This window comes from Cucurbita maxima, unplaced genomic scaffold (assembly GCF_002738345.1).
Source record: "Cucurbita maxima cultivar Rimu unplaced genomic scaffold, Cmax_1.0 Cma_Scf00008, whole genome shotgun sequence".
NCBI classification, from domain to species: Eukaryota; Viridiplantae; Streptophyta; class Magnoliopsida; order Cucurbitales; family Cucurbitaceae; genus Cucurbita; species Cucurbita maxima.
Genome location: NW_019272024.1, coordinates 5,543,676 through 5,552,970, shown reverse-complemented (window position 1 = coordinate 5,552,970; position 9,295 = coordinate 5,543,676). Strand labels below are relative to the sequence as shown.

General features: G+C 39.7%; 1 long non-coding RNA gene across 1 annotated transcript; it reads left to right on the top strand.

The window, feature by feature from the left end:
• The first annotated feature begins 544 nt into the window (after positions 1 to 544).
• LOC111483332 lies at positions 545 to 5,090 on the top strand. The gene is made up of 3 exons (XR_002718342.1): positions 545 to 555; positions 3,705 to 3,710; positions 5,027 to 5,090. It is a non-coding gene; the product is annotated as an uncharacterized LOC111483332 (long non-coding RNA).
• The last annotated feature ends 4,205 nt before the right edge of the window (positions 5,091 to 9,295 follow it).

Here is a 9,295-nt window from a genome sequence, read left to right as displayed (position 1 = left end):
TACGGGACAGGGGAAAGAAAGAAAGAGTGAACACACCTTGGCTTAAGCCTTTCTCTTGAGTCTTGAGACACTATAGGTTCGTTACTCTTATGCAGTTACTTTGACTAGTTATTCAAACACCGTAAACTCTTTGGCTTTAGTCTGACAGTGAAAACTCTAATTAATCAATTTAGTATTTTTTCAATCAAATAGAAATACCGAGAAATAGAGTAAGTGGTCAAGGGGGGAGAGATATCAATATTCTTTATTGTATTTCTATTTGTAATAAGGTTTAGCTTTACCTAGTTTGCTTGTAATTCCTGTTAGTGTTAGTTTTCTTGTTCTTGTTGTTTCTCTTTATTTCTATGGATTAGAGTTTAGCTTGCCCTTTCAGGAGTATGTAATTCATGTTGTTGTTTGTCACGTTAGGTTAGCTTGAGTTTCTTGCTTGTAAATGTAGTTCTTGTTGTTTGTTGTCTTCTAGAAGTTAGTAACTTGACCTTTCTGTAATGTAAATGTTGTTGTTGTTCTTCTCGAATAGCTAAAGCTTGAGAACCTTCTGTAATGTAAAATGTTGTTCCGGGCAGGTAATATGAGGGAAGGAAGAAGATGAGTTTACGCGATTCCGGTCAGGGAGGGAATATCGGTTCAGGATTGAATGAATCTTGTCTTGCTTTCTTCCTTCCAAGGGTCTGGTTTAAGGTTTCTTCTTCTTGTCTATCTTTCGTCTCGGTAAATAGGTAAAGGAAAGAAGTTAAGTCTCATATGAATCTTGCTTTCGTCTTTCTCCTTATTCTTTATAAAGGTAAACTCTCATTCATCTTTCTTTTGAGAATCAAGCAAGGATGAAAGATTATGAATAGGTTACGGTTCAGCAGCGAAGCAAGCAGTCAGACCGACAGGTTCAGGAGCCAAGCCGAGGAAAAGGTTTCTTTCTTCTTCTTTTCTTACAAGTCAGTGAAAGAAGTCCCAGGGTTACTCTCATCTTCTTTATCTGGAATCTAATCTGGGGGGAAACCCAGCTGCTGACGGTCGGGGGGCAAAGAACTGGCTTAGTGCTTGTGAGACCCGAAAAATCAGGTAATCTCAGTTGGGAGACCAATAGAATAGGTGAAGGAGAAAGAATCAATACAATAGGTTCAATCAGGGAAGGTAGGTTCAGGAGTGAAAGCAAGCAAGAAAGAAGCAATGAGACAGGTAGGTTCAGGAGCGCAAAGTGTCAACCACTAACCTTCCTCATTTTCTTACTTACTGGTTACGGAGTTCACTCTCATTAATAAGGAGTCTTGAAACACTTTATCCTTTACTCCGACAGCATCTAGGGTTCTCATCCAGCCCCTTTACTTACCTTGTAAGAGAGTGAAAGAAAGAAGGTTCAGGTTCATGAGCTTGCTTCTCTTTCAGTTGATTCTACAGGATTGAATATTCATTGACTCGCATGTAAAGAAAGAAAGGAATATCTGATTCTCCCTTGATTCTTGAACTGTAAAGTTCAGGGAATAGAGGGGTAGGGTCTGGAGAGAAGCTGGTAGTTTACGAGAAGAATGGGTTGTCTGCTCTTCCTCCCCTAAAAAAAGCTGATAGTTTACGAGTTCAATTTGTCTAATGAATAAAATAAGGAGTTGAGTCTTTCTTCGGTTACAGTGAATAAATAGGAAGAAAAGGAGAGAAGCCAGCCAACCACCTTGTTTTGTTTACAATGAGTGAAAGAATATGAGAGAAAGAAGGTTCGTTCAGTAGTTAAGGATAATTAATTCATCGAGAGTATTGATCTTTTACTATTCAGGGAGAGTAAGTAAATGAACAAGAAAGGGAATATCGTCAAAGAGTTTAAGCAAGCAAGAGAAGAGAAAGAATAGTTCAACCCTCTCGTTCAATCAATTCTCTTTTCTTTCCTGACTCTTCAGTCTCATTCATCCCTTTTACTGACTCGTCAGGTGAAGGATCAAGAATATGCTTTCCTCTGTTCAATCATAGTTCAACCCCAGTAAAAGAAGGTAATCTCAGCCAGCTGCTTTACCTAGTGTTTGAAGCTCGAGACAAACAAATACATTCTTTCTTTTCTGACTGACTCTCTCTCCCTGATTGAACTGTAAAAGAGAGAGGAAATGAATTAGCTACTGAACCAACCCATTTACTTACCTCCGGAAATTCAGGGAATAAAAGAAAGCTAGCTCGGCAAGGTCAGGTAATATCGGGTAAGGAGTGAAAGCAAGAAGGATGGATTGAAGGTTCTTATCTATCATCCAGCCTATGTTCAAGAGTGAAATGAAAGAATAAATAGGGACAGACAAGAGTCTTTACTTGAATTGAAACACTTTCCGGTTCAGTAGTTCATGAGTTTGACCCTCTTCTTCTCTTACTGGTCCATCAGGAAAAGGTTGAAGGTTGAATCGAATTCATCTTTCTTCTACTGTTCAGGGAGAGTAAACTCATTAGCTGTTTTACCTCGTTCAATAAGAATCCTCCAGCCAGCCTAGCCTAGCCCGCCTATTTACCTCGTGTTTGAAGAATAGTCCTGGGTTTCGCTTGAGTTTGTCTTTGTTTACAGTTCCAGAAGGTTCATGGGAATTCCGTCTCTTTTTTCTTATTCTTTGATAAAGGTAAAGTTGAATGAATCTAGAGTGGAGTCTTTCTCTTTTTCTTTTACCTCGTTGAATCAGGTCAGGTAATAGATAGAGAGTATAAGGTTCCGGAGTTGTACTAGTTTTCTTTCGCTTTCATTTCCTCTCATGTAAAGGTTCATCAGGGCGAGTAAATTCATTTCATATGCTTTACCTCCTTCAATGACCTAAAAAAGAAGAGTGCAGGATAATTCATCTTAAGTCTTGACTGACTGTTCCGTAGTTCTGTCTAATTCTTCTTCCGTCTTTCCTTTCTCTTCTTCAATCAAAGACTGTTAGGTTCAGTCTTATTAATGTTGAGATTCTCCCTATTCTCTTTCTGTAAAGGTTCCGGGCAGGGAATAGAGTCAAAGAAGAATACAGTCCTGTTTACCCTGTTCCATCTAGTGAAGGAATCTTATCTTCGTCTTCTTCCATCTTTCTTTTCTTTACTCGACTGACTGGATAGGTGATTGAGGTTCAGGTGAAGTAGCTCAGCTCATATCGGTGAAGGAGAATTGCAGCTCCTTTTCCTATTCCTATTTATTCTTTCACTGTAAACTAGGATAGTCAAAGGTTTGAGGTTGAGTCTTTCAAAGCAGCTAACTCATTCATTTATTTAAACAACGACTGTAAACTCTCTTTAATCTTTCATCTCCCTTCTTTCTCTTTCACTATAAACTCTCTTTCTTCTCCCCTCCCTTCACCTGTCGGTTTCACCCATTGCCTTCTTTCATTCATAAGGTAACATAGGGTCAGGGCATAGAGGTTACGGTTCTGGAGCTCTCGTGTCAAACACTTCCTATTTTTCTTTGACTGATAAGGGTTACCGAGAAGAGGGAAAGGAAGAAGACTCAGACAGAGTCAAGTCAATTCGCGCTTGGCTTAGAGAATAAGCTCTTACATTCATATTCAAAAGAAGAGAAGAACAAAAAGGTAATGAAGATAGAAGTATAATCAGAAGAGAAAGAAAGAACTCACGGTCATCTTCTTTCTAGGGGCAAACCAATTACTCTTACGTAGATGAGAGTCAGAAAAGCATCATTTGTTGAGTAAGAAGGAAGGGAAAAGGCAGAAGCTGATAAGGGAAGGCGGCAGAAGCTGATTAAAGTAGAGGAAAAGGCTCAGGTGAAATAGGGAAGGATCATTAATCTTGAATTCTCTGATTCATGAATTTACTCTCATCTAAAGGGATTGAATGAAAAAATAAGTAGGAGCCGGAGTGAGCCCAATAGAATAGGTGTAGGTCAGGTAACAAATAATAGCATAGAGTCAAAGGAAGAAGACGCAGACAAAGTGACAATCAGGTTCAGTAGAAAGAATATGTATGCTTTACCGACTGTAAAGGTGAATGAAATAAGTCTAATTCATCTTGAGTTAGGTTCAGCAGAATGAGTAGGGAGAAAAGCTGATAGATAGTTTACGGTTCAGGGGTGAAGACAGGAGAAAGAATCCATCATTTTATTCTTCTTTCAATTCATTCTCTTTTCTTTTACCTCCTTCAATCAGGAAAACGTGAATGAGTCAGTAGGGAGAGAATTCAACTCGAATGAATAGTCTTGACTCTCATGTAAAGGAATAGAATATCTTGTCTTGCTTGAGGCTTGACTTACTAATTACCTACCTCGTTCAATAAGGGAAGGAGAGGTTCTTGTTTCTTCTTCTTTTCTTTTACCGACTGTAAAGTTCAGGATTCAATGAATAATATGGTCATCAGGTCATAGAGGTTCAGGTTCAGGAAGTAGGGAAGGAGAAATAATCTTCAGTCTTTACTTACAGTTCAGTCGCTTTACAAAGAAGGTTCTTCAGGTTAATAAATCAGGTAACAGGTAAATAGGTAAGCTAATTCATGGACTCGACTCTAAAAGGAAAAGGAGTGAATGAAAGAAAGGAGAAGCGAAAGAATTAATCTTCAGTCTTTCCTTACGAGGTCAAGGAGAGAGAGAAAGAAGGAAAAGAATATGCTCAAATTAATCTTCAGTCTTTGGTTACAGAATAACTCACACACAAGCACTTATAATAACTCACAACCATGTAACAAAGGAAAGAAAAGAGCTACTTCACCTATTTACCTCCTTCAATCTGTCTCAGTCTCATCTTCAGTCTTTGGTTACAATTCAAGAAAGAATAACTCACAAACAAGAACTGATTGTAATAGTAGATAGAGTCAAAGAAAAGGAGATTAGCATCCAACCGCTTTCTTTACCGAGGGAAAGACAGAGAGAAATAGGGTTCAGGTTCATGAGTTCAGTAGTGATTGAGGTTACCGAGTGAGAAAGCAAGAATAAAGAAAGAGGAGCAAAGCGAAGCAAGCAATGAGTCCTATAGAATAGGAGAAGAGAAAGAAGTCGGCCAAGGTTCAGCAGGAGAATGCATAAGGAAAGAGTCTGGACTTTCAGTTTCAGGTTCTCTCTCAGGAAAGAGAAAAGAGAAAGAGAAAGAAGAAATAGTAATAAGGAGCAAAGCACAAGACGAGAAGAGGAGATAAATCAGTTTCAGTAGTGAAGGGGAGCGAAGGAAGCCACTCGACCCTAAAGTAAAGGAAAGAAGATGCAAGCTTTAACCTATTTTTACCGAGCGAGCAAGTGTTTGAAAGAATAAGGAGCGAAGCAGGGAGACAGAATAAAGCGAATAAGCGAAGCTGTGAGACAGAATAAAAACGAATGATCGAAGCGGCTCGACCAAGGGAAGGGGGAGAGGAGGAACGAAGTGGTGAGACATAAAATAGTGGACAAAAGAGGCAATTCAATCCTCAGTTTACCTAGTGGTGAAAGAATAATATAGGCTCAAGAGTCAAGGATTATTAATAGGAGTAGAGGGAGACTGTAAAGGACAGGAAAGAACAGATGAGAGACCGACCATATGTTCTCTTCAGTAGAATTCCTCTTTCGCATGAAGTCTTAGTTTGAATGAAGTCTTTGAAGGTGAAGGAAGGATCATTCTTGCTTCTTTGCCTTACAGGAGTCAAAAAAGAAAAGAGTTTCGGTTCAGTCTTTACTTGTTTCAGAAGGTGAAGGAGAGAAGCGGTAAGACTACTCTTTCAGTTTTGACTTGATCTTTGTCTTTCATTTGTTTGTTCAGTCTTTACAGCTGAATCAAAGGAAAGCAAAGAGAAGAGACACTAAGTAAAGTACAGGACAGGACGGACGGAAGGAAGATTACCGATTACCTACCTCAATCAGTTCAAGGAGAAAGAAGAAATAGGTATAGGAGTGAGACCAATAGAATAGGAAAAGGCAATCAAATTGCTTTACTTACCGAGGAAACAGTGAAAGAAGAAATAGGTGTAGGAGCTCAGCTGCTTTAAAAAAGCGTAAATAGTCTCTCTTTCGCTGGGAGTTCATTTTTCTTTCATTTTCTCGACTGTAAATGTTTAGGAGAATGCATCTTTAATCAGGAAAAGAATAAATAAATAAAAGAGTATAAGGGGAAGGAGCAAACACAACAAATTCGAGACCAAAAAGAAGGATAGGAAAAAGTGAATGAGCTGATCAGCCAGCTTACCTAGTTCCCTTGTGGTTGAACACAGAAAGAGGAACGAAGCAGTGAAACCGTAAAGGAGAAGATCCATCAGCGAGAGGAAAGCAAAGAGAAGAGAACGAATGAATAAGGAGTGTTTACAATTCCGTTCAAGAAAAGGTTTACGGTTGAGGATAATTAATAAGGAGTCTTGAAAGCAAAGCAAAGAGCGACTTCTTTACCTCGTTAAAGAATCCATAGGATTAGGAGTTCACTCTCATTAAGGAGAAAGATCAAAGACAAAGCTAAGATTCCCAGTTACAGTGGATAAATAGGGAGAGGACAGAAAAGATTCGAGAAGAGACCGGCCAATAGTGAAACCCGAGTGAAAGAGTGAAATCTATATGGTTCAGGAGAAAATCAAGAATGAATCTTTCGTCTTTCCTTGAAACACTTTCTCCCTTCTTTCTTTGTTCCTGTTCCGGAGTGCAAGGATAATTCTTGTTGAGTCTTGACTTGATTCATAAGGAGAAGAGAAAGAATGAATCTTTCTTACAGGAGAGTACTAGAGTGAAATCAGGGACAAGTTCAGGAGAGAAGCCAGGTTACGGTTCAGTAGCAGGAGAAAGAAGAATAAGTAGCTCAACTATAAAGGGAATAGAGTCAAAGGTTCTTCAAATAGCTTGCTTTATCTCCTTCATTCAATAAGGGAAGGGAATAGAGGGAATACTGGTTCTGATTCATGAGCTGATCTTTTATTTGAAAGAGTCTTGAAAACAGGAGAAAGAGAGGGTCAGGTTCAGGTAATATCGGGGCAGGGGCGCAGTTTCATGAGCAAATCCGTCTTTCATTCTCTTCTTCTTTCAATTAATTCTGTAAAGGTGAAGGAGATTGATAAAGGTTCTGGTTCAGGTAATATTGGTTACGGAGTTCAGCTGCTCAGGGAATATCTGTTCAGGTGGGAGCTTGCTTCTTTTCTTTTACCGTAGAGTCTCATTCATCTTTCGTTTCGGCTTTCCCTTGGTTACAGTCTTTGAATAAATAGGTTCAGGTTCAGAGTGTCTCATTAATCTTTCATCTCCTTTCTTTCTTGCCTTCCTGTTCAGTCGCTGCAAGGAATTGACTCTAATGTAAAGGGTCTGGTTTCACTATCTCTTTCATTTACTGTACCGTAAAGGACTGATTCTTCCTTTTTCATTCCCTACTCGTCAGGTTCCGGTTCTCAAGAGAAAGACTACTAGTTTCCGATTACCGAGAGTTGAGTCTTTCAAAACAGAGTGCAGCTAATTCATTTCTTCTTTCACTGTAAACTCGGATAGTCAAAGGTTCGTTCATCAGTAGTTCAGGATTGAATGACTCTCCTCTTCAGTTTCCTTTCTTTACTGTTCAAGAATAAGGAACAATCACTGACAGGAATAGAGGTTAATTAGTTCCGGCTGTCTCATTAATGTTTCTTACAGGCAGGAGAAAGCGTAAAAGAGTGAAAGAAGAATAGCCCGTCTTGGTTCCTTCAGTAGTTCAGGCAATGGGATTGTTCAACCGATAGGTGAATGAGTTTACCCAGTGAAAGACAGAAGAGGAATCGGAGAAAGAACCAAAGAAACAAACACCTCTTTACATCCCCGAAAGGTTAAATTGCTGTAGAGTGAAATCAGTACAATGCAGGGTTACTATCATCTTCTTTATCCGCGCAAAGAAATAAAGAACGAACTCACTTTTTCTTAGTGCTTGTAAGACCAATAAGGGGAGCAAAGCAAAGGGAAAGGAATGAAGGAGAATTAATGGTGATGAGGTTCATGAGGTCAGTTCCTAAACTAGCATGAATCGAGCGAGAGGCTTTACAGACAGGAGAGGAAATTCATTAGCTACTGAATGAACCCACCCATTTACCCAAGGAAAGAATAGGGCAACCCCAGCGCAAGAAGAAGAAAATCAAAGCAAAAGGAATAAGAAGAGACAGACCTAAAGGATAGGAAAAGGTTCCAGCAGTATCATTAATCTGTCTTGAGTCTTTGTTTACTGTTCCTAACTAAATAGGTAGAGGTTCAGGGAAAGTCAATTTATGCTTTACCGAGTGAAAGAAGCAAGAGGAAAGAAAAGCAAAGGAAAGATTCCAACCCGAGGGGGAGAGGGTCATGAGCTCTCGTGGCAGGCAACCAACCGTTGGCCTTTTTGACTTACTGATTGAATGAATAGGGTTACGATCATCTTCTTTATCAGTGCAAAGAACTGACTTCAACTTAGTGCTTGTGAGACCAATAAAATAAGGGAATCTCAGCCGGGAGCCCCATAGAATAGGGAGAGGAGTTAAAGAGAATGAATGAATCTTGCTTTCCGCTTGACCTTGTTTAAAGGCAGGAGAGTAACAGAGTGTCATCCGTCTCATTCTTGTTGAGTCTTAGTTTACAGTTAAAGAATCAATAGGCGAAAGAAAGAAGGTGGTTGAGTTACAGGATTGAATAGTCGATCAGTTCCGTCTCATTCATAAGGAGGTGAGTCTGGTTACAGTGAATAAATAGGAAGGGAAGAAAAGGAGTTCGTTCCACATCAGGGTCAGAAGTAATAGTACGGACAGCCAAGCCAGGAGGTTACAGTGAATAAATAGGAAAAGGAAGGAGCTCACTCTCATTCTTGCCTGTTTTGGCTTGCCCTTGGTTACTGGTTGTGTTTGAATAGTGAAACCCGATTTCCATCTGTCTCATTAATAAGAAGAAGAGAAAGAGAATCCATAGGAAAATAGGAAAAGAAAGAAGTTCCATCAGTCCCTAAACAAAGGAGGAGGCTCAGGAGAAAGAACCAAACAAACACACATTTACCGAGTGAAGGAAAGAGAAAAGGCTCCGTCAGACAGATAGGAGAAAGAATCCATAGAACAGAACGAAAGGAGAAGACAGAGAGAAGGGTCCGGTTCAGTCTCATTCATCGATCGAGAGTCTTTACAGTCGAGTAAATGAATTAGCAGCTTTACAACCTTGTCTTTGAAGGAATAAATAGGGAAGGGAAGGGACATCAGGTTCGGGGGCGAAGCCAAGCCACTTTACCGAGAGAGGTTCAGGCAGGGGAAGGAGAATGAAGAGGGAAGGTTTTCTCTTGAGTCTTGACTTCCAGTTCACTTTCATTCATAAAGAGTTGAGTGTTTATAGTTTCGGTTTTGTCATTCATTTACTCGACTGGAAAGTCTCATTCATCTTTCATTCTCATTCTGTAAAGGGATAGGCTTGAGGTTTCGTCTTGACTGTCAGTTCAGGAGAAAG